Source organism: Parasteatoda tepidariorum, unplaced genomic scaffold (assembly GCF_043381705.1).
Source record: "Parasteatoda tepidariorum isolate YZ-2023 unplaced genomic scaffold, CAS_Ptep_4.0 HiC_scaffold_984, whole genome shotgun sequence".
NCBI classification, from domain to species: Eukaryota; Metazoa; Arthropoda; class Arachnida; order Araneae; family Theridiidae; genus Parasteatoda; species Parasteatoda tepidariorum.
This window is the reverse complement of record NW_027261973.1, coordinates 28,660-33,637: the sequence shown is the minus strand read 5'-3', so window position 1 is coordinate 33,637 and position 4,978 is coordinate 28,660. Positions and strand designations below refer to the sequence as shown.

At 35.7% G+C, this 4,978-nt stretch overlaps 1 pseudogene; it reads left to right on the top strand.

Annotated features, from left to right (window-relative positions):
• The first annotated feature begins 2,277 nt into the window (after nt 1–2,277).
• Nucleotides 2,278–4,362, top strand: LOC139424910 (uncharacterized; annotated as a pseudogene).
• The last annotated feature ends 616 nt before the right edge of the window (nt 4,363–4,978 follow it).

The window sequence follows — 4,978 nt, the reverse complement described above, 5'->3', positions numbered from 1 at the left end:
GTGGAAGTCTTTCATCCCTGAATAATTATGTGCACTGTACAGTTTCCTAAGAAAAAAAAGCAAGATAATAACCAATAGTATAAGGGAAGAATACCCTCCTTTCTTACAAGATCACGGGCATGCGATACTGATTGCTACTCACTGCTGTACATAATCCAATTGTAGACACGAAAGGCATATTCTATATGCATTCCAATAGCTGATTCGCCAAACGGAATTTCTGACATTTAAATGACGTATTTAGGAAGCGTGAACAGCAAAATGCTCTCCAATGACTCACGGCGATGCGGATTAATATTTGAAACTGAATTCAGGTTTGTCAAATTTTGGACGTTTTGTCTCAGAATGGCGCAGCTTTGGCAGAAATTGAGCTGAATGTCGCAAAATGGCGCAGTTATGCCGTTTTGTCCCAGTTTGTTGCAAATGGCGCAGGCGTAGCACCCTTGCACTTATTCAATAGAAGGGAAAATCAGGCATATGTGGGTCTTTTTCCTGAACCGTCTTTCTTTTGTCCGGACACGATGTCCAGTAAAAGCAAGTCCGAGTTTTTTGTCTGGTATGAGTAAAATAAAGAGTTCGATTTTCAAAAGGAGATGTTGGAGTATTGTAGGTAATTAATTTTAATATTTACCGATGACTAATTTGTGTTTTTTAATGCAACGAAAAAAAATGCGTTTTGTTTTATGTTTAGATCTGATGTAGATATTTTGAGGAGAAGTTGTTCGACATTTAGAGAAGAGATGATTAGAATATCTGGTGTAGACCCATTCTGGTGGGTTTTTATTAGTTCATTTAATCTGTACTGTAATTTAACTCAAACGAGTGATTCACACTTTTTTTTCTTCAGTTATACCACTATTGCGTCATCCTGCATAGCTGTCTAAGGAGTAGACATTTGCGATCAGGTACAATAGTGATGGTTCCTGTAAATGGATACATCAATAGTACCAACTACAGCTCTGATGCAATCAGATGGCTAGTTTTTGTTGCTGCTGATCACGACATAACGATTGAACACGCTTTGAATGGAAGATTGGAGGTGTGTCTGTTGATGGATTTTGCAGACAAATTCCAGTCCATTACCAGTTTCACGTGAGTTTAATTTAATGCATGATTACTTTCATTGTATATAATGATTGTTTGATTAAATCTTTATGGCTTTTTATTCTTCACAGGGCTGTTTTTATCATGGATGTTCAGACTGCTATGAGGGAAATACAATTCACCCTCTCAAGAAACGCCCTATAGCAACTTTACTGGCGAAAACTAAGGAAACTTCTGATAAATTTCGATCACCAGTATATGAGGTAATTGAGTTCTGGGAGCACCGATTTAAAGCCATGATGAAAGAAAATGCAGAATTCAGGATGTTCGCAGATAATCATGAAATTCAGCAAAGCCTCAACCCTCGAGTTTCCTTTTTCGGTGGAAGGACGAATGCTTTAAAATTATTTTTTGAAGGCGAAGCAAAATATGTGGATTTCACATCATTATATCCATGGATGAGTATAAACTTTTGCTTTTTGAAAAAATTTTTTCAATTATAAATTAAAAATTCTATTGATGTTATTATATTTTAACATACTATTTTTACAGGTCAACAAATACTGCACATACCCAATCTGCCTCGCCCTAAATCATTACATCTAGTTTCTAGGATATATCCAATTATTTCGGGATAATTAAGTGCAAAGTTGTTCCACCACGAGGTCTCTTTTTGCCTGTGCTTCCCTGCAGATGTAATGGAAAGTTAATGTTTTCTCTCTGTAGAACTTGTGTGGAGAGTATGACACCGTTGCGTTGCCCCCAGGAAGACGAGGAGCGCTCTCTAATCGGTATCCGAGGAAGTGAAATTAGCTGTTGATGATAAAGGTTAGAGTTGAAAAAGTAGATATGTATCATGATACATTTTTGATGTTCATTTTAATAAGCCAATTTTTTGTTGTTGTAATTTTCTATTTTTATTGCAGATTTACGAGGTCTATCCATCAATGAGAGCTCGGATAAACTTTTCCGCTCTTATATTGAACTCTTTTTAAAAATTAAGCAAGAGAGTAGCGGTTGGCTTAGAGGGTGTAATACAGCAGAAGAAAGAGAGCAATATATTAAAGATTACAAAGAGAAGGAAGGAATTTTATTGGACCCCGACAAAATTGAGATGAATCCAGGTCTCAGGCAAATTTCAAAATTCTTTTTGGGCGAAGGTGCGGAATAGTTCGCTTTCTTTTGTTCTTTACGTAATGTATATTTTATAATTATTATTTTTTTGGATGGAGTATGAACCTCTCCAAAACTCATTTGACCTATGTCCACGATCTTCCAAAATTCAATAAGATAATGGCGGATTCTACCAAGAAGGTATATTGTATTTTAAATAAAAAGAGATAAGTTTCATAGTTTCTTTAAAAAAATTTAATTTTTTTTCTTCAATTATAGGTTAAAGATGTTTATTTCTCTACCCCCGAGGTAGCCGCTTTGCAGTGACAATCCCACAGGGAATTTATAGAGCAAGACACCTCCACTAACATCTTTATTGCAACATTTACCACAGCCACACCGCAAGTTGTACGAAGAAATGGATAAGTTAGGAGAGAACGTATTGTATCACGATACAGACTCAATTATTTACGCTACTAAGGGTGATAATGATCCACCTTTGGGTAATTTCTTGGGAGAATTTACAGATGAGCTGGATGGTGACGTAATCACTACATTCGTGTCTGGTAAATATATATAAAGGAAAAATATTATTAATTTGTATTTCTTTTCATGAGTTCTATTATTATTAGTGTTTATTTTTCAGGCGGAGCAAAGAACTACGCTTACACCACTAGGGGTGGCAAAACATGCTGTATAGTGAGAGGCTTCTTATTAAGGGGGACCCCACCCTGAATATTTTTTTTCCGAATCTTTGTACCCATCCTAATGTCTTGTCTAAAACGATTTCTTCGGTACCTAACTTCGTTTGGACGTTATACCGGAAAATAGAGAGTCGTCGCTAAGCAGGTAGAAAGGTCCGTTCGGCCGGATTAGGAGGGGCGACATTCTTTTTGCGTCTCATCCATTCTGTTGACGCTTGGTGTTCATATCTGGAGGCGAAAGATTCCAAGACGTTGAAAAGTTATGTTCACCCTGAACCTTTACCAAAAATCGTGTAAGACGCAATTAAACCTATATATGAAGAACTTTCGAGTGATAATTTGTTGGAACGATGAGTCGGAGGTTTCAATCAAAATATTAACGAAAGCTTCAACTCTGTCATCTGGTCAATTGCTCCTAAAACGAAGTTTTGTGGCAAACAAATCGATTTTGCTAGTTATTTAGCATTTTGTTTATTCAACGATGGCTATAAAAGTGTTTTATTAATGATGCAATAAATGCATCTGGAAATTGGACCGATCAGCCATTCATATCAAGTGCAGTTGGATGAGAGACGAATTGCCAAGCCAGAGGTGAAGCAGTATAAAAGTAGCAAAATAGGCTGGCAAATGCTTGCCGCTGCTAGAAAGGACGCCGAGGACAGTTTTCTGGAGGTCGAACGAGAGATATATTGACTTGGAATTGCAGAATAAAGGTTAGTCATTACTAATTTAATAATTTACTAGATTGAACATAAGTCAAAACTTTAAACGCGTTTTTCTCAAAACGCTGTTTTTTGACCTTCCCTAACGTTTTTCTCATGATCTATACAACGAAATAAGCTGTTCTTTATTTTAAATTACGTAAAAATATATTCTCTAGAAAGTAGCATAAGATTTTTTTGATATTTTTATATATCGATTTTATATTAGTATATTAATGAATATATTTTTAATGAAAAACGTAAAGCTAAAAAAAGCGTTTTCCTATGTTTCAGGACTTCTAAATCCATGAGGCCAGTGAGGTGCTACTTTTTGATGACCAGCCACACACGGAGCTGCCTACCAACATATTTTTTATTATTTTGTAAAAGAAAAAGTTTTAAAATAGACTATTAAATTGTAGCTAAATAACATTAAAAAAAACAAGGAGTCTCTGCATTGTCTCTATTACTTAAAAAAGAGTCAAGAAAAACGTTAATATCTTACCATCTCAGGGTGGGGTCCCCCCTTAAATGCTAGAAACTCTGTTGTATCGAATTTTGAGTCAGTGAAACATCTTGTAAGTTCATTAGATCAAGATGTTAACATCTTGTCAGTGAAACATCTTGTGAGTTCATTAGATCAAGATGTTACTATTCCTATCCACAACCCCTCAAAGATCACACGACAACCCAAGAATAGAAAAGTGGTCAATATTGCAGAAACAAAAAATTACGGGATGGTATATGATAAAAGGGTAATTGACCCAGCTGATTTTTCGACCCTTCCTTACGGATTTTAAATTTATAAAATAGGACTGGCTAGTGGAGGCGACCCACTTGAAAAGAGCGTGCATAGTGGATGCAAAACACCTTAAAAAATGTAGTGACGACGCCCCACTTAAAAATACCTCGAAGTACCAACAAGAGAAAGGTCCTCGCAACGCACTCTGGATGGTTATGTTATATTGAACCAACTGACGTCTCCTTAATTATGAACGAATTCTTGCTAATTTATTTATTATTATTTTTTCAAAAGAAATATTTTCTTTTATTTATTTAATTTTTATTAGAAGATTATTAAGATCTTGTAGGGGAAAATCTGGTTTATTTGTATTTTTACCAATTCACATAAATAATGAAAAACCAGAAATTAACTAACTCTAAATATTTCTTGAAAAGGACAAAACACATATAAAATAAGAATTAAAAAAATTACAAGAATTTGGAAGAGGGGTTAAGGGTTCCGAATTGAACTACCGTATTTTACGGCAGCAGCAGACTGTCATAGTTCACCGCCAGAGGCGCTGTAATAGTGAGGGGAAAGAGGAAAGTTTGTTACACTCCCCCTCTGGTTCCGATTAAACATTTTCCGATTAAACATCGAGCACTTTTTGGTCTTTTGCTTCTTCTGAGGGT